This window comes from Anser cygnoides, chromosome 2 (genome assembly GCF_040182565.1).
Source record: "Anser cygnoides isolate HZ-2024a breed goose chromosome 2, Taihu_goose_T2T_genome, whole genome shotgun sequence".
Taxonomy (NCBI): Eukaryota; Metazoa; Chordata; class Aves; order Anseriformes; family Anatidae; genus Anser; species Anser cygnoides.
Window position 1 is genome coordinate 54,973,307 of NC_089874.1, and position 20,898 is coordinate 54,994,204.

At 39.5% G+C, this 20,898-nt stretch overlaps 1 protein-coding gene and 1 pseudogene across 2 annotated transcripts in view; both read right to left on the bottom strand.

The window, feature by feature from the left end:
- The window catches only part of NUP153 (nucleoporin 153), an 85,654-nt gene that overhangs the window by 47,716 nt on the left and 17,040 nt on the right, over positions 1-20,898 (bottom strand). The window lies entirely within an intron of this gene.
- Positions 7,941-20,661, bottom strand: LOC136789856 (nuclear pore complex protein Nup153-like; annotated as a pseudogene).

The following is a 20,898-nucleotide window of genomic DNA, read 5'->3' on the forward strand; positions in this document are numbered from 1 at the left end:
TGCAGTTTGCACTTCTGAGCTCAAGTACCACAGCTATGCACTACAATTGAAGTGGCATCAAACCTTGTAAGGTTTTGAAGCTTCAGCACTGCCATCCAAATTCAAGGAGGCTGCATCTATTATCTTGAATTTGCCCCAGCTCAGTCCCCTGAAACAATTCCATAGACACGTACAAGCAACCCTTTTCCCACCCAGATTCTTTGCTTCATCTATTCCACCTCTACCTTGTGTCATATTCTTATTAATCTGCCCCTCAAAAGACTCCCTGGCTCACACAAAGAAGCAACCCAACAAATCCCTGTTCCCAGCCACGTTGCTTTCATGCTTTGGGAAGAGTTAACTGCAACAGCTCTAACTGTGATGCCACCTCACCCCCTCCACCTATGTGAGGTTCTTTGCCTTCTGTCTCCTCCTACGTGTACACCTGTGCTAGAACCAGGAAGAATGTGCTTCCTACAATACTCCAAGAGCCTCTTCTGTTTCAGGATGTCATCATTTCAATTCAGGACTGAAAGTATTCCTAGCAAAAACCCAACAGCTAATAGCTAACAGAAGCAGTTGCTGGTGATCAGCTACAAGTAACCTGGAAGTACTGAGGAGTCACAAAAGAGAATTTGCATTACATTTAAGAACAGCATGCAGCTTAGGACCACTGCTTTCACTGACTACACTAAGCCATAAAAAAGAATTGGATTCTTACCTGCCATCACAGCAATTACGGTTTATGTTGCCCCCAAAACACACACGGCAGTACCAGAACTGTGTCAACTAGCTTTAACAGCTTCCCCAGCTATTAAGTACAGTAATTTCTGCTTCCTTTTTTTTCTTGGAGGAATATTCTTTTGTTTCCAGCCTCACTTACTTATTATACACACTGTTAATTAGCAACTATTTCTCCATACTCATAGGGTTATGGAGTCCCTATGACTGGAAAAGACTATGTACCCTTCCAGATAAGAACAGCATAAAGGCAGCAACTCGCAAGACTGCTCTAGCTTAAAGCAAAGCTTTCCTCATTGCTCTCATCTCCTTTGACTTGAGTACTGTCATCCTTCTACCAGAGCTTTAAAAACTTCATTACCACGAATGAAGGAAGACCAGAGCAATCAGAGAGGGTAGCAGAGGGTATAACTTAAGGAGCTGTTACTAGGATTTTTTTGTTGTTCCTGGTGGACTATTTTTCTCCTTGCCAGCAAGGAGGGAAAACCAGCAAGTTGTTTTCTCCAAGATTTTTTTTTTTTAGGTTTAAGAACACGGATTATGTTGTAGCAATTTCTTCGCTGTAAAGCGTCAGCTGAGAAGTCTAACAGTAAGAAGGGCAAGGGAAAACTGAATGCTGATGCAGAGAGTGCCAGCAGACATCATCCTCATTCCACGGGATGTTTGTAGCTATGGCAGTTGAAGTCTACACTTCCATATGCTTAACATACCCTATTTATAAGCCGATTTTAGCTGACCTAGCATGTATCAGTAGTACAGTTAGAGCCAGCAGCCTGCAGGAAAAAGTGGGCACAGGTGTTTCCATAGCAAGGCCTGTGAGTGTCTCCCATACATACTTCCAGTCTAAGCAAGCACATGAAAGGCTTGGCTTGTCGCTTACCTAAGGAACCAGGAAAACAAGGGAAAGCTAGATTTTGCTTGTGTCCTAATGCCCATATAAAAATAAAGACAGATGAAATACCCTTACTACCTTGTTAAATTCCATAAGCCGGAAGAGAACGTGCTGCACACAGGTACAAGTAAAATCCCTTGCTGGCAGGTTTGCAGAAACAAATTTTTTATTTACACAGGCAAGTCTATCTTTAGACCCCATTTACCTCTTTACATTTCTCGAATATTTACATGACTTCATGATGCTCCAAGAAGGGAGTGATGAACAAAAAGATTACAGAAACTGTCAAAAGCATAGCAAAAAAAACCCAACCTATCATTGTGCTTTAAAACTTATGAGCTAGAATAATGTAGAAGAAATGTAGTTTTAGCACTTTGGTCCTAACGGTCATGCTCTAGAAGACACTTAAATAGCAGAGGGGATTTCAGAAGTGACCGTATCCAGAGGTTGCCAGTGACAATTCATGAGTGAATCGTAGAGTTCTTCGCTTGTCTCCGTGAATTGTCTGTTCATTTCATCAACATCCAAGTAGAGCTGTGGATCTGAAAATAAAAGCCTGGTAAGTTCAAGTATCAAATCTGAGGCATGCGCACAAAAAAACTTCACGTGAAATGGCTAATAAAATGTATTTTAAGCTAAGTGTAATAAGCTATTAGATCTACTAATTTTAGTGAGGTATTTAGTCCTCTAAAATTTTGAGCCTCACAGCTCCAACTTTTGGGAATTTGTATATTAGAAGGCTGGGACTAGAATTGTCTTTCAAGATAAAGACAAAGACAATGTTTAAGATAGTAAAGATAATGTTTAAGGATAATCAGCCATGAAACCCTCCTAAGAGTCATTTAATTCACTTCTACGGCAATACACGTTACATAGGATAGTTTCTAAACACTAACACAAAATGCCTCCACGTGAGGAACTTTGCAAACCTTCCAGGACACAAATATGTTTTGTACCGTATTTGTAAGTGCAAGCTGAATCCTCCTTTTGGAATCTGCAACATAAGCTTTTACCTCAGGGTGGAGAACAAAGCTTTTGCATATTACTGAGTTTCTAATATAAAATCTGTTTAGCGGAACCAATACAAAGAACAAAATTCTGTCTTGGACCATTTTCAAATGGGAATGAAGGCACAGGTACAAGAAACCTGCTGCGAAGCATTGACAGTGTCCCGTTTTACTTGATGCGGTCAGTGTATGCTGTATCAGCTTTAAAACCCCAGCTGATTGCAGATCAACCCCACAGAGGTTTGACCTCAGCTGAATTTTCAAGATGTTCTTCATCCAGTAGAGGTTGGCTTGTATTGTTAAAAGGCACAAGGATGGCTAAACTCAAGTGACAATGATAGAACCCTTATTACCGTCAGTAATTAGGTCATCACCGATTGCAGTCATAACTGAAGATTCCTGAAAGACAGAAAAGGCTAAGTTTAATCATAACTCATTTCAGAAAGCATCACAGATTCAAAGTGCTGCAGTCTCAACCCATTCCTTCTTCCTACAACTACAAGGATAGATGGCATTTTATCTACTTATTTTTAGAAGAAAGCCAATATTACAGTACAGGTTGGAAGGGACCTCCGGAGGTCACAACTAATAAATTGACCACGATAAGACCACTTAAAACAACTGTTTAATTTGCTTTAAGCAAAGCAAATCAGAAGAACAGGAACAGAAGAAGCGTACGCAATTATGCTGTCAAAACCATTCTTTGGTATGCGTGAACAAATAATGGTGTATAAATCACTAATTCTATGGATTTACTATTTAAGCACTTAAATACAAACACCTCTGAATGGAATCTGCTCTTTAAACTTCACACTAAGCAGAAAGCATGTTTTCAGCTTCGGATTCTTTTTGCTGATTCACACAAATCTGTATAACGTATTATCTGTGAAATATTTTCTTTACAGCAAGCGTGCACTATCTTTACCTCAAAAACAGCTGGAGCCATTAAAGAATCTCCTAAAGAGCAGTCTCCAACAGCTTGCATGCTGTCACAGGGAGCATAGGAGCTGTAGCTGTAGTCAGCGTAAGCATCGTAACTCCTCTGCGAGTGGTAGTTCTGGTAATCTTGGCAATAATCATTATAGTTGTATGACTGGTACCGCTGCAATTCTGCTTTCAGTCTGAAACATGAGAAGTTGCATACAGTCAGAGAACAAGAGACTGTAAACCCAGTTCTGAACTTAAACAATTTGTCAGCTTACATACTTCAAAGCTTAAAAGGAAGCTTTCCTAAACAGTCACCTAAGTGACAGCTTAAGTCACAGCTCAAAACCTCATTTCTATAGAAGCAAGCATCCTCACCTTTGCCAATACCAGAAGGAATTGTTCTCATGGATTAACTCCAGAGCCTTGACATGGTTACCTGTACACATCAAGTATTTTTAGCGTTGGCATAAGCAAGCTGCTGCTAAGTCTCTGTGCTTTGCTAAAGATTGATTTAAGACCAGAGACATTTATCAAGCACAGCTGCTTTAAAGATGCAGTCTTAACCCTTCTATCTTTTGTTTGGTTAATTACTAGATCTTATTTCCAGAAAGAAGGGAATGGAGTCAGATTATCCATTTCAAAGAAGCATCTGACGCTGCCTGTCAGTTTGCCATGTCTACCTCCACCTGCTCAGTTTTTTTGTTTGTTTAAAGTCCATTAAACATTCAACAGCTGCCAACTATACCGCTCAGGTGAAGTCAGTCTTGCTTAACAACACAATCGCGATTCTCCAGCATGACGCCTTATTATTAGCGGGAGAATTACAAAATACACTGGTTCTTAAGAAGAAAGGGCCAGCTGATTAGCTTTCACTACTTTCCCTTTCAAGATTTTCTCAGGGGCAGCTTCAGACTAATGACAAGAACCAAGACAAGTGCTATCTGTACTAAAACTGAGGTACACTGCATAAAGAACATTCAGATAACCCAGCTGCATATTCAAAAAAATCCGCTGTTTAGACTTGTCTTCACTGATTCTGTACAGGCAGACCTCCTGTGTTTGCAGTGCCCAGTTTCTCTGACTTGAATTGGGGATGCAGAGAAGTGAGTTCTATGCTTTTGGGGAAGAATACAAGCTGAAGGCATTCTGAAATAGCTTCCAAACTAAGCAAACATGAGGGACAAACTAATCCAATGGCTGGGTATTTCAATGCTAAGAGAGCACGGTACTCAGCCATTCAGAAACGTATTACTGATGTGTATTTTAATACCTACATTTGTTTCAATACTGCAAAGCTACACAAGTTCTAATAAAGAGGTAATCCATTGTCTTGTTACTGTAGTAAACAAACAGAAGATACATCATCTTAGGTCTTCTGCTTCCAACTGCACTCTTCCTACATACAGTTGTGTAGGGAAGGAAAATCTGAAAATACTGTTGACGTTCTTCTGGATAGCCGAAGCAAGAAAACATGTTTGTGGCTTATTCTTGTTTTCAAAATAAAACGATATTAATTTAATCAAAAAAATTTGGCAAAGAAGTTTGGACAGTGCTCTCTTGGAGAAGAGCATTTCCATTCTAAAGCAGAAGGAGGCAACATTTGCAGAATTATGCTAGGTAAACAGAAACAGAAGTGTCATTTTTTACTATTTAACAGAACACACAAGCTAACCTCACGAACATACTGAAATTGTTTATATGAAGTCCTGTTTTGTCAGTATCCTGGATCAAAGTTCATCAAATTTGGTATCAATTCTTTAACCGTTCAGAGACCTGAATTGCCTTAAATAAGTGATAGAACTGAGCCGGTAGAGTAAGAAACCCTCTCAGGAAGTGCTAAGCTTTAAACTCCCCATTGCCCTAAGCTCATGAAAAGCAAAGAATAGCATTCTAAACCTGTTCTAGTAATAACGCCTTTGGCTTTCTCCCTGCGTTCCCATTTTTCCCCCCCATTTCTTTCCTGTCAACCCACTGTAAAACTAGTTATGTGCTTCTCTCAAACTAGAGGGAAAGCTCTAAGAACAAGAACTCCCTAGCATATAAAACCACTTGTTGTCCCTTCTACCTTATGCAGGCCCAAACCTGAAAATATTTACCAATGCATTCAGCTTTGCTACTGTTGAGAAAGAAGGCTGGTTGCAATGGCAGCTAAGCCCAAGTTGCGCTGTCTGGCTAGACTTAACAGTTGGATTCCCCCAGCCATCCTGAAGCAGGTTGATGAATCCAGGGAGTCAAAACACTGGACTTCTGCATTTCTGGTTTTGTAGACTGCATCCTGTGTACAGCCACTACAGCAAGGGCCACAGACTTTCCAAAGGCAGAGCTACAAGAATCTGATTATTTAGAATAACTGTATCAATGCACAACTCCTTGGTTACCTTTTAGAAATTCCTATGCTCAGCCGGATTCCTTTTCCCCCCAGGCCTGGTGCGTTCTGGCAGTCTTGCAGTGCCCTCATCTGATCACCTTGCTCACCAAATCTGACATAGGCATACCCTCTACTATTTTCAAAAGGGAGAAAACCAATTCTGGTATGCATAACAGTTACAAAGCTAATGAATTCAATTTCTGTCTTCTACAAAAAACAGAAGATAGCAGCTACTATAGCTTCTATTACTTAAGCAACCTCTCTGGCATGTGCACGTGCACAGAAAAGGCTTTCACCAAATTAAAAAACTTGGGCCAGAAGCAAAAAGCTTATTCCTTGGTAGCATTAAGATGCAACTCACTGAGAGCCAGCAAAACAATACATTTTAAGTGCTCTCTGCGTAAGTAATCAGATTCCATATTTCTGCATATACAGCAGTTAATCAGTTAGCACTAACCCACTCCTTTTGGAGCCACAAACTTTATTGGTCACAAACACCAAGAGCTGGCTGTAATTATCTGAACCAGTATTAACCGGTACCTCTGAACTCTTCAAACAAAAATATCTTTCAGGTGCTCTTAGAAGAACAACATCAATTGCCTGCAACAATTTGATGGCTTTGCTAAACGGAGCACTGAAAAGCACAGTGGTACAGTTTCTTTTGTAGCCTGTTCAGAAATTATAGCCCCGTGCCTACAGCTTCAAATCAGGCCAAGCTTACCAGCCCAACTCTTACAGCTTAAGTTCACTGCACTCGAATGCCTTCAAGACGTGCTTTTAGGAGCCATGGAGAAGAACCCTCTGGTAAGACCACCATTATAAAGTACTGAGTGTTGTTTTACACTTAAAATAGAACTATCTGTTACAGTCATTCATCAGCTTTCCCTAGGCTGCTGCTCTCTCACTACTGAATGTGATCCTGCTCTCAGTTTCCCACTAACTTTTTCCCCCAGCGTTTATGGCCTCTTTTCATCTATGACACTTTTAAGGGACTACACCGTGTTGAAAAATGCTGGTTAACATTTCCTTTTACACAAGGTGCCTCATCGAATTTTCCTGACTAAACCAAACCCCAGAACCTTAACTAGAAGAGGAAGCACACAAACACACACGCCTCCCTGGCCACCATATCTCCCCAAAACATATCTGTTCAGTAACAGACCAACTGTAAGAATACTGCGATTAAAATCAGTATAGCTCTATACACTGCTTTTGTTCGGGATTACTAGCTAATGTCCTTCCCCTTACCCCTTCTGGAATTAATACTGAATTCTGTACTCCAAAACGCGGTTCTTAAGTCATACAAATGACATTTAACAATCAGAATTTTTCCACACAGTGATCCTCAATAAAAACTTCAATCCTCTACTGCAGTCTTTCAACAAATTAAAGGAATACAAAACTGGCTAATAACTGTTCAGTGATTTTTGGACCTTTGTAGCACTAGAGTAACAGCAGTACACTCTGCAGCATAGTTGCAAGTACGTGGGAATAATCTCTTTTTTTCTCTGAAAAGTGTGAGGCCTCTATTTCACCCTACTAAAGATTTTACCACCAACTGTACTGCTAGCATTGAGACACTGCAACTTCTGTGCTTGTATGAGATGCAGGACAGGTTCCTTAAGGTGTCGCAATTTTTTGTCTAAACCTAGTGTTGAGATCAAAAAAGGGATTGCTACTAATTGCGTACGTATCAATAACCAGGACAGAAGACATGCTGCATATAGGAATTAAACTTTTTCTAAAGCTCTAGTACATGAACATATCAAATCCCGCAGATTTTTTCTAGTATGGTTTCAGAGGTCTTACTTGATGGACATAAGCGCACAAGTGAAGACAAAAGATACACTGTTTACCTGAAGTACTGGTTTGGACCCCAAATGAAAAAGCTGGCTTTGCTTGCTCAGGTTCCTTCTCTGATGGTTTAACGAAACTGAAGTTGAACATAGGTTTTGCTGTGCTCTCTTCTTTTGTACGCTCGGACTTCCCAACTGAAAAGATAGGCTGTGTCTTTGACTCTTCAGTGTCAGCTTTCTTTCCAAACACTAACGGAGCAGCAGTAGTGACAGAATCCTGCTTCTCTTCTGTCCTTCCCAAAATAAACTGTGAGGCAGCTGCAGACTCTGCACCTGAACACTCTGAGTGAACACCGAATGTAAATGATGGCAAGGCAGCATTTTGTGGACGCAGTCGCAGTACCAAAACCTGCAGAAATAAGTGAATGTCAAGTCCGTAACCCACGGTGTATCTGCAGTACGTGAAGGTTTGAACTACATTCTAGTCCTGATCTTTCCAGTCAAAACTGTTTAACAAACAACCAACCAAACAGTAAAACAAACAAGAAAACCCCATGCTTCCTCTCTACATAAAACTTTTCACAATTGTGTTTTCTGCCCACCACCTGGCTTTAAAAAGTATACGAACTTCTTTGAAAGATCATGTTTTTAGTCTGAACTCCAAATGAACAACGTGTAGGGCATGTAAAGAACAAGCACGTCATTAATGAAAGCTTTTCTCTAAAAAGGATAAACTTATTCTTGGGGAAAAGTGTGGAAACAGATGTTATCTAGGCAATATTCCTACAGGAAAAACGAATAATTTTGCCACACCTCAAAGGAAAAAATAATTGTGCTTAACAGGTAAGAAAATAAAAAAAATCAGAGCAAACCAAAAAATAAATCACAGAATATGCATCCTCGTTTTAATCATTAAGTATTACCTTTGAGCTCTGCTTTGGTGCTTGGCTTTGCACTTTCACAGGCTACACACTTCGTGGCCTCTGCTTTGTTTTGAACCAAGCAGGTCTCCCAATCCCAGCTTCCTTCAGGCTTCTTGAATTTGTCTAAATCCAGAAATTCTCCAGAAGGAGCAGAAAATGCAGATGCACTGCTACTGGTCACAGGTGTTGGACCCTCTGTGAGACAAACAAGACAGTTAACCATCCTGTTTAAACATGAACTATAAAATGAACATTAACTTTTAAATTTGATTTGTCAAATCCCACAGAAATGTTCAAAACTACTCCGAAATTCCCCCCCCCCCGCCCCTGAAAAAAATAAAAGCCACCAAAAACCCACAAAGAAACAAAGAAACAAACAAAAAAACCAGAGTGGAACTCAAAGCTTCCAAACAGCACACAACTCTGTTCAGCACACAAGCTTCTGCTGCTGTTGACGACAGTGTAACCTCCATAAAGAGGCCTGACAGGTGCCTTTTAAAAAAAAGGTGCCTTTTAAGAGAGAAGCAGAAGATAACGCTTCTAATTCAAAACCGGAAAGACAAGAATGGCTCTTCCCTTCCACAGCACACGCAGAAAACTTTTATCCTAGTATTACTTGCATCGCTCTTCCTCTTGACAAGTGCAACATAACCGTGCAATTCACTGCACCATGGTCACAGTAAACCCCTCATTTCCAAAATTCCTCCTTGCAATGGCAAGAGCCTCAGACAAAGATGCCGACTGACCGCTCAGAGGTTGGAAGTCCAAGAGAATCAACTCTGTCTGAAATCCATTATCTTACCTCATGAAATTTCAGTCTTACCGCACAGGATGAATACAAAAGCCCGGTCTAGTCCATCTTAATTTGTTTCTTCCACGATATATTTGCACAGGTGTTTTTCGACGTAATGGCATGTTAAATGACATTTATAGTCAAAGTTAAAATTAGAATCGTATTTTAAAAACAATACAACCACGCTCAAAATCAATTACGGTCACACACAATGGGAAACAACCCAGTACTGCCCTGAAGAAGTTACCCAGCGGGTCACTCGCTTTCTTGAAGCCTACCACTGACCTTCATAGGCATCTCTCTGCTTTAGCTTAAGACTAGTTAAGACTACACTGTCTTGAAATCTGGCTTCACATCTCCCCTCAATTACATACAAACGGTGAGTAGAGGCATTTTGGACACATTCTGTAATTTTTTTTACTTATTTTTTGAAAGAGAAAAACGCAGTCATTTTTAACTCTTTCTATGGAGTTCTCATTTTCGCCAGTGAAAAATCACTATGTTGTTTTTAAATTAAGTCACTCACTTCAGCCATCTTCCCTCACCAGCTGCAAAGCCGGGGGTATCTGCATTGATCCAGCTCCGTACTAATACATTTCACAATCAGTTCAATTTATGCGACAGGCTGCAACCTGGGCTGAGACCTCTGAAGTGCCTGTAAACCAATCCTGCAGACAGCCGCTAACCCATCAACCGTACCTGGGAATCGTGTTGCTTAAAATATTCCATATATGCAACGTACTTTTATTCTGTACAAGATTCACAGAGGCTAGGATGGAAACAACAGGAAAAAAAGGACCATACCTGGTTTCTCAGACTGACAGGCTACACATTTGTTATCTTCCGTCTTATTTGGTACAAGGCATATTCCACAGTCCCAAGAGCCTTTCGCCTTCTTAAATTTGTCTCCAAAGCCCAGAGTGGCTGTTGTGTCAGTGCTGCTCGAGGAGGATGTCACTGTCACCGAGCTGTCTGTGACCACTGGTCATGTCAGAGCAGGCATTACTCCCGTTCCAGGTTTTGGTGTCTCACATGCTATACATTTTGTAGCTTCCGGTTTGTTTTGGACAAGACATGTATCGCAATCCCACGTTCCAGGTACTGTTTTGAATTTGTCTCCAAAGCCCAGCATCCCTGCTGGGGGCGCTGCTGGCTTTGAGGTGTCGCATTGACTTGAACTTACTGTCTGTTTCATACTCTCAACTGTTGAGGCTTTAGTAGCTTGACAAGTTACACATTTGTCCTTTATGTCTTTGTTTTGCAGAAAAGGGTCACATGTATCAGATTGCCAGTACGATGCTTGTTTAGAAGTCTCTTTACCTGCAGAAAAAGTTGTTATTGCAGGCCTAGTATAAACCACTGTGCTTGTTGTAGGTTGTGCAGACGTAGAAGAGCGTGTTTTCAACAATCCAAAGTCTAGGAAGCAAGAAAAAAAAGTCTTCCTGTTAGCGCAGCACCTCACTACATGTAACTAAGTGACTTTACTAGAGGGCAAAAATTTCAACTCAGGTGCCAATGGTTACAACTAGACATTCAGACCGAGCGCAACAGGAAGTCCCCAGAAATCTTATCTAAACGGATGAAATTTCATCTGCTGCACTGGGTCACAACAGAACATTTCGTTAAAGCTTCATTTAACTCTTTGTTTCCAAGCAAGCTTTAAATCAACATTTTCACTGGTCGATACAAGTACAAACAGACAGTAGCTGACTGAAATCTGACAGTCCAACGTGGAATGGAAATAATACAATTTGATTAAGACGTGATGCCCAATCGAATCAAATTTCTAAAGCTCCTCCTTCCGTAGCAGATGACTCAAATCTACTCCAGTAACTGTACAGAAGTTTGTACTCGGAGCAGCAATCCAAACGGTATTTTCCCACAGATGCTGAATATTAATTAAATAATAAAAACTCAAGACAATTGAACAACTGTCTTATTTTCTATAATCTTTTTCAAAATGCATCGGACACAGGACAACTCCTTATTTAAAAGGTGGCAATTTTAACAGAAAAGACAAGCTACTAATACAGAAAGACTAAAGGAAATGCATCTTAAACAGCAGCTCAAGTTGCTTGTAAATCTACCTTGAACATAGTTGTTTTGTGGTTTGTTTGTTGGTTTTTTTTTAGTCAAAAATGAAGTCTTTGAACAATGTGGATTTAGATTCTGCTTCTTTTAAACCGATAAAGAAAGTGAATGTCACTTCACTCAGAAGTCTTCCCTTAAACAAAATGCACAATGTATTTTCTCTCACTTAGCTCTTTCCAGTAGAGAAATGTGCTGCCTTCTTAACAAGTATGTAAGTTAGAAGAAGACTTTTGGGAGAAGATCAAATTCAATAAAGCCCTTTTTCTTAGAAGATATCTTTTCCACAGACACACTTTATGAAACTGTTGAAAACAATTGCAATTGCTTAAAAACAAAATTCAGAAAAGGGTTTTTAACGTAAAACACTCCACTTCTGTTTGCAGTTTAAATTTTAATCCACAGGAGCCATTGTAAGCTAAGGCCCAAAGATTCGCAGCTTTCGCCATGTATTTGGAACTGAAGCTCTTTCCTATTCTTTCTTCACCTGGGCTGAAGGTGGGACAGGAGTGTTGAGTTTTACAAACATTTCCTTTTCAATTCCACAAATTGTATTTACTTAAAATGAAACACCGATTATCTGGCTAATTCTCTTAGTACCTCATTTACAATTACATCCTAACACGTAAAGGAGATGCAACCCATCTGCTTTTCATCTTGCAGTTTTACTTCTAGCAACAAACACCACTTAGAATAGAAGGGGGCAGATGCACCCTAACAAACGCAGCGCTTAATGTAATGCTCTCCTACATTCATATTTATAGCAGATACTCTATTAACCATAAGTCGTGTGTTGTTTTTTTTTAATAAAAAATGCGTATTTTTTGCAGCATCTTTTTAAAAGGAGTTCATTATCTCACCAGGATTTTTTAGAATGTCTAAGACGCTTCCTTCCTTTAATACGTGGGCAGTGGTGAAGGGACCACCAGCAAAATCTTTGACCTCCTCTTTCTGTGTGTTGATGTTGGTTGAGGTGGTGGTGTCTTTTGAAACAAAAGAAAACAAAAACAGCTTTCACAATGTGACCTAGTTAGAGCAGATTATACTCACTTTTGTTAGAAACAAGAATTTCCAGCTTTCATGCTTCTCACATAAGAATCTTCACAAATTCTACTTACTTTGCAATGCTTTATGATTACAAGCAAAACAAAAAGCAACAAAACAAAACAAAAATTATAAAAGCAGATCTGTCACTGGAAAAATACTGCAGAAGTCCAACACTGCCTGGAATTGCTAGCATGCGCAGACAGGACAGATTGAAGATTTAATAAAGAAAAAAAGGAAAATCAGCACTTCAGATCTGAAGTGCTAAAGTTTCAGTTACCTAGGGTAAGAAAGGGCGTCACTGGAGTACCACTGGGTCCAGAAAGTTCTGCCGATTTTACAACGGGAACACTAAATGTAAACCCAATCTGCTATGAACAAGAGAGGTTTTTCAGATTCTCAAGCCACAGGAACTTCAATCGAATGCACACACAAAACCAAATCTGAAAGCTGCTCTTCACATTTGTAGCACGCATGCTGAATGACAAATTATAAGCCAGAAGCCTACATACTTTTCTCCATCAAGGCAGATTCTGCTTTAGTGTTCTGCAACAGCCTACTAAATGCCTAAGAAAAAAAGTCAAGCTCCTTTATTATTTTACTTACAGAAGACGTAGGTAGCACTTCTGCCTCAGTAGATTTCACAACTGGAGATGAAAACGCGAACTCAGGACTGCTAACAGTACTTGTTGGTTGTATCTGTATTTTCAAAAGAATTAAAGGTTTATATTTAAGAGCAACAACTACCTGAATTCACTACCCAACAGAAGTCCCGCAGTGACGTCGAAAAACCTGATGTTTGAGTTATTTTGCAGATAAAAGTAATAATAAAACACAGGGAAGTTTCCAAGTGGGTATAGGACAATATCTTCAAAACCAAATTCCAGAAACTGAGAGGAAAAGCTGGAGATGCTACTTAGGTCTAAATGCACGGAAAAGCAAGCCAGGAAGCTGAAGAACGGCAAACTCAGCCCAATGATACTCCAAGAACTTCAGCAAACACCTCAACATGTTAAAGCAGCTATCTACTTCAAACCGTACAAAAAATATTTCAAGTGCTCTGGAACAGATTAATGTTTATTTTATTGCAATAATATGCCAATTATTGCACCCTAGGCTCATTCTATGTGAGGCTTATATGATCACGTTACCTCTAATTTAATAACTTAAATAAAGTTGTGGTTTAACCATTGCAGGCAACTAAGCACCACACAGCTACTCGCTCACTCCCTCCAAGTGGAACAGGGAAAAGAACCGGAAGTAAAGAAGTAAAGTTGTTAAATTTGAGGTAGCATTAATGACTCATCGCATGTAATGGCTACCTGGAAAGACAAATGCCATAACCCTGTACATACTCCCCACTCCTTCCCCTTCTTTCCCCCAGCATTTATTGCTGAGCACGATGCTAAATGGTGTGGAATATCCCTTCGGTCCTCTGGGCTCCGCTGTCCTGGCTGAGTGCCCTCCCAGCCTCTTGTGCATCCCCGACCTCCTCGCTGGCAGGGCAGCGTGAGACACAGAAAAGGACTTGTCACTGTGTAAGCACTGCTCAGCAACAGCTAAAACACCAGTGCCTTACCAACACTGTTTTGCTCACAAATCTGCAACACAGCATCATCTAGCATCATCTACTACGAAGAAAATTAACTCTACCCCTGCCAAAACCACTATAAATAACGTGGCATAAAGTCCACACCCCCCTTCCCCCGCAGACTTCCACAGCATTTGAAGCAGTTATACAATCACGTTAAATGGGAGTTGGCAGGCTCTAAGACTGAGAGAAGCAGAATCAAAACATTTATGCCTTTTTCCCCAAACTGGCATACAACCCCAATTCATTCAGCTGCGTAGAAACTAATATTTGTTAGTTTCATAAGCACCACAGAAAAAGTCAACTCGCAATAAAGCAGTATACTCATTGTAAACATTATATATAGCATAAAGATTTACCTTGCCCGCCGCCGTCACTGCTGCATCTGCCATGCCTGCCGCCTCCGTCGAATTTGCCACGCTTGTCGTTGCCGCTGTTGACCTTGATATGTCCTTTGTCATCAGTAGATATGGCATGCCCATCGCCATTATTGGATATGTCAAGCCTGAGGGCACTGTTGAACACGTTATGCCCGACGTCGCCGTTGTATATATCATGTCCTCCACCTCCTCCTCTGATAGATCTGTCAAGTCCTCCACCTCTGATGGATCTGTCATGCCCTCCACCTCTGATGGATCTGTCATGCCCTCCACCTCTGATGGATTTGCCATGCCCGTCGCAGCTGCTGGAGTTGCCGTGCTCATTGCTGCTGTTGAAACAGCGCTCGGTGACGCTGAGACAGCGCTACTACCAACGAAACTAGAATTGAACTGAGGCAGCGATGCAGCACTGATGGGTAGGGGTATGTTCGGTAGCACTGGTTCCTCCACTTCCTAAAGTTGCAAATTTTAATTTTTCTTATACAAGACATACTACTTTCTCGCCCCATCCCACCCAATTTATTAACAAAATTAAATAGAACAAAAATCCATACAAATTAAGAGAAAGCAAGTTTCCAGAAGAAATCCCGATCTCCCCACCTCTGTCTACCACGTCATTTTAATTTATGGCAGGCCTGCTTCCACATTATACTCTATTCAACAACTGTACAGCAAGAACACTGAAAGTTAACTCAAAACCTGTGCAGAACAGAGACGCACAGATCACATTTTTTTTCTTTCTTTTCTATACTTTAGTCATCAAAGCTCTGGAGAAGCATTATCCTTTCTAACTACCCTCGCATGGCTTCAATTAAGAGTACACTCTCAAGACAAGTGAGAAAGTGTTCCTCTTGCAAAATTAGGCAGGATAGCTGCCAAAGTTTCTAAAGTCACTACAGCAGTGAACGTGGAAAAAGGTAATGTTTAAAGAAGCAGGTAGGTTCAACAACCAAACTAAACACAAAAAGCACCAAAGAAAGTCAGACTAGCAGCACTGAAGATTGTGTTCTGGTAAATACAGTCTATACCATGTATCAGGATGCAAATATAAAAATCAGAAGAGAGCCTCTTAACAACTTCAATTTTCATCCCTGCCACTTACTTTATTCGATTACTAAGATTGGATGAGTTATGTTTTAAATGGCATAGAAAATCTGACCGAAATTTATACAGTACTATCATGATCTACTTAGAAATGACTAGGCAGGGATGTAAGTTGGTACTACTGATATTCAGTGCATCCTGTAGCTTACATCTGTTTCACAGTTTTGATTTGAAAAGTTTATGGAACTTTTGATATTTGGACCATTATTTTATTTGCGTTACAGGAATAAACAACAGTGTTTATGATTTCTTTATATTGCATCATCTGGAAGTCCCATTTAATGATTTGAAACTTAAATTAACTTAAATACTTAATATTAACTTAATATTAATTAAATACTTAATGTTAACGTAAATACTTAAATTAACTTACAGGCAGCTTATATGACATCCAATAAAAGAAAAAATAATCTGAATATTCATGGTCATAGTTTTATGGAATAGATTTTTCCTATTAAAATGAGAAAAAAACTCTCTCACAATGAGTTTGGTGAGTATCAAAAACTGAGTCATCGTTAGCAGACATGCACAATGCTCTCTTCTACTACTCTTTTTCACACTCTTGGCCTGTATCTTTCTGTATGACTTAAATATGAAACCAAAAATTAAGCTTTTTTTTTCTTTTTATACTTGGCACTCGTTTCAAGTATCATTCCTGTAGAAAAACTATACAAACCTTCACCAAAACATTACTTCTCTTCTTAGGACTCATTCATTCAATTGCTAACGAGAAATGTTATAGTTTGAAGAATCTCCAAGGTAACAGAATTAAAAATTTCAAAATTACATAAGCAAAGTTCAGGTATTCAAACACAGGAAATCAATTGGAGCCTGCTCTGAAACCCACAAGAAAACAAAAACAATGCAAAAATAAAGCGGTATTGTTATAATTTACTATGATGCAATAAAACTGACACACTTAGCTAGTTACTTCAGTAAGCTCAGTGACAGCAATTAACTTAAGAGTCACTTACCTGTTCTTGTACAGCTCTTGTTAAATAGTGTATTCCTCTTTCCCTTCTCATTTTGCCGCCTCCGCTACTCACTCCTGAAGACAGACCATTGGACGCAGCAGTACTGAATTTGTAGCTGGTCACATTGCTAGCACACGACAGTACAGAAGTTGGGGGAAAAAAGAGAAAAAAAAATTACCAGCCAAATTTTTTTTTCAAGATATTAGAGCTGTTATTAGTCCTAGAATTGAAACCTGCTGATCAGAAAAAAACTAAAGCTGTCTCACAAGTTGCTAAACGCTGGTAAATACTTGATGTTCTAAACAGGAAAAACTTTATTAACAGCAGCAATGAAAAGGACATACATAAGTGCACCGTTCACACGGGAACAATGACTAAGCCAGAAGACCTGAAATAGAAGAGCTGATTTAGATTGTTATTTTCCAGTGCTTCCTTTAAATAGGACTGGTTCTCTGATTCTGCGATGCACGTGTATCTTTTGCAGGGATATAAAAGAACAGCTCACAAAAATACAGAAAGAGTGCACATATGCACACATACACATGGGAAACACTGCCAACAGCTCTGATAGAATAGGGACGCCTTAGACTTGTGTGGCAAGGTAATATGGCCTAAGCTTCAGAAGCAGCTCTGGCTTTCATGTGGCCATCAGCAGGAACAGCAGAGGTGTTTGGGTATGCCAACATTCCAGAGGTCTTTTCAGACATGAATACAGATCCCTTTTGTAAGGCATACAAAGGCATTTTTCTGGTACTTAAAAAAGCCTAGCTCAAAACCAGAAAGATATCCTAATCCAAGAGCAAATGGGGAAAAAATAACCCAAACCAGAAGTGGAATAGGGAATAACTCTAACAAAAGTACTATGGCAAGAAAATGAAGTATGCCTGGAAAAACTGTGACATCAAAGCTTATCTTGCAGCCAATCAGTCAGTCAGTACAAAAGTGCGTTAGATCGCACTGGAAGACACCAGGTCAAACTCCCACAATACTGAGGAGGAGAACTGGTCTAAACTTGTCAAATACTTGACAACAGCCTGCTTAGCACTGTAACTGCATAGAGGAAGACAGATCCCTAAGGCATATGCTCAGACTTTTCTCTAATCCAAACTGTCAATCCATTAGAATTCTGAAAAAAGTCTTACATCAAAACAGATCTTCATTCAGACAACTATCGCTTGCCCGTAACAGCCCATATTCCTCTTTCTGTTAACACCTGTGAGCTTCAAGGGGGCAAAGACAGTTGTCAGCCTTCAAGCAAGTCTAATCTACAATTGGACTCAGGATATAAAATATATATATACACACACACACACACACATAGATATATAGCATTGGTGGGCCAGAGATTTACTGAGTATTCCAACTCAACTGTCCAAAGGGACTCTTGCCAGCAGATCAGTGTGGTGCTCCTGCTCCAGAACATGGCACCCAACAGAGACCAGCATCACAAAAAACACTACCACCACTACCTACTCTACAAACAAAAGGTAGGGCACTGCAATAAACTTTGTGAACGAAATCAAAAGCAGTGTGAGTTTTCTGTATCTCCTTCCTAAATGGAGAAGTAGAAAGGAGTTCTAGCAAAGACAATTTAGAACAGTTTGAAAAAAACATAATTACAGCCCAGCACCTGATTGCACCTGTACCAGAACCTTAAAGCCAGTCGCTTCCACCCCTAAAAAGGTGGTTGTTGTGAAGTCCAACTTTTAGATGCCAAAACAAAGTGTTGAGTTCTTTCTGCAAGCCAAAGAATGCCCATGGTCACCTAAGAATTGCTTGGCAGATGAGCATAGAGTCAACAAAATTCCCTGCTACTGTTCTTTGAAAAGAGCGACCCCCTAAAAACCGAGTGCAAAGTCTCTTAACTCAAGCATTATTACCCAAAACACCATTTGCCCAGAAGGAAAAGCCATCAATATTATCTGGAGGATAACTCATTTGACCTAAACCAAGAAAGCAGTGTAACACAAAGCAGTCTCCTCAAGAAGAAATTCAATTAATTCTGCTGGATTTTTTTTATTTTAGAGATGAGTTAGCATTTGGCCTCAAATGATTCTAAAGAACACATGGTCTTCATGTGAACTCAAAGCAGACAATTAACTTCATCATGAAAGGAGTATTAAAAAAAAGAATAATAAATCATAAACCTTCCTCCATGTTTTTGCTTAAAAAATAAAGAAAAAAACACATCAATAAACATCCTCCTGAACTGTAACTCACTTCCCCTACTTCACCTTCTAAAGAATACTTCAGAAAGAATCATCCCATTAGGACAGAGCTTTCAAACTGCAAGCAATTAAATAGCTAAAACTAATAGCTTTTCCCCTAGGGAACATTAGGAGGGACAAATTATTTTGTTATAAGTAAACTGAGTTATAAACCATGAAATATCTGTCAAAGCAAAATTTGTAACGCTACAGATTTAGTTAAACTACAAAATGAGCCATATTTCCTGTAGAAGGAAAAAATAAGGCCTCCAATAGCAAAGATCCTTTCTGTGGATACAGCATTATAACGTGCCTCGTTTCCCATCTTCGTATCCTACTCAGAAGATAAACTTGGGATAAAAAGTGGTGTATCAGTAGTTTTATTCTTGCTCATCTTCCTTCCTTTCATAAAAACAACAATTTTCTCAAAGTTATATTGATCTTCAAACACAATCCAGACTTTGCAGCTGCCTCAAAATACAAAATTTTCATTGGATTTCCCATTCCTTTTACTGAGAACTGTCATCACCTTTCAGGTGCAGACCGGACTGAAAAAGGAGATTTCTTTCTTCCTTCAAGTAAGTTTTAAATTAATAGATGTCATACCTTTCAGATGGTTCTGCTCGCTGTTCTGCAGGCAGAGTCTTCTCTCTCATCCCCTGCAAGTTAAGTTTAGTTCAAGACTTAGCTGAATATGTACAGAATACACAAAGTACCAACAACCACTTCATGTGGTTTTTTGTGGTTTTTATTTTATTTATTTATTTTTAATTTTATAGCACTGAATACACCTCACCTACTTAACGTTGTTCCCTAATTCAGCATTGTGGGTACAGTTCAGTTAAATTTTGGGGCTAAAGTAAGCATCACTGCTTCACTCAGCATTGAGGACAAACTGATAGAACACTAAATCAAATTTGTCAAATCCTCTAACAAAGAAAGTAATTATTTTAAACAAAATGACAAAAATTGTGTGTGTGGGGGTGAGAGTTTTCATCAAAACTTGTGTTTACCAGCCCCGTAAAAGGGACATACTTTTCTGTTTTCTATCATTTATCAACAAACAAGAAAAAAAAAAACTCTACCCCCCTAAAAACTAAGCAGTTGCTGCTACATTCATTTTAGAACTTTACCAAATGGAGATTGTGCTGGCTAAACAATACAGAGATTGAAAGAGTTAAAAGCAATAAGCAACCAGTATTACTGTCCACTTTGATTTCCAGCCTAAAAAGCCCACACACTTAACACGTGGTCATTTGTACACTCAGACCGATACTGGAAACACAGATGTTTTCGCAGAAAGAGATGCCCATTTAATTTTATGGAAAATTTATCAGACTCCATCTACTCCAAAGCAATCAAAACCGATAACTCAGCACATTGTCAGAACTCTCACTTGGAGCACATAGCTCACCTGGAATAGTTTACACACAACACGAGCATGTTTCATCAGTGACAGCTTTGTGTACATGAGAATATAAAAGGAAAACATTTCTGTCTTTTAATATTCTTTCACTGAGAACAGGATGACTCAATAGCACATCATGACATCGTGAAAACAACCACAAGACACTGAGTGTTCCAAAAACAGAATTAAATCCATAAAAGCTCAATCTATTTCACAATGGTTCCCACTGCCTTAAAGCTCGCCTCAAACATACTATCAGTACTTTTTGCAAAGATAGGATAACAATTGGTTTGAGAAACATTCCAAGACTGGAAAAAAAAACAGGCACATAAAGACTCAAAAATGTACTCACTTGGTACTTTGTGTCTACTCTCTGGCAAATTTTGCTGGACTGAGTAGTTGAAGTCGGTGATGGTTCAGAATACCGCGTATAACGCATCGGTTGACGGTTTACCGTTGGTGTCACAAGTCTCTTAACAGGTGGAGGCTGGAATGCATTCTGGGATTCCAGCTTTGAAAGGGAAACAGCAATCAATTTATCCTTACGTCCACCCAAATTAATTCCAATATTTATTGATGAAAACAAATTACAGAACTATAAACCTCCCCCCATCGGTCTTGGCACTCAGTGAATACAATTTGAAAATTCTAAAGACCGTTCAACTTGTAGAGGGAA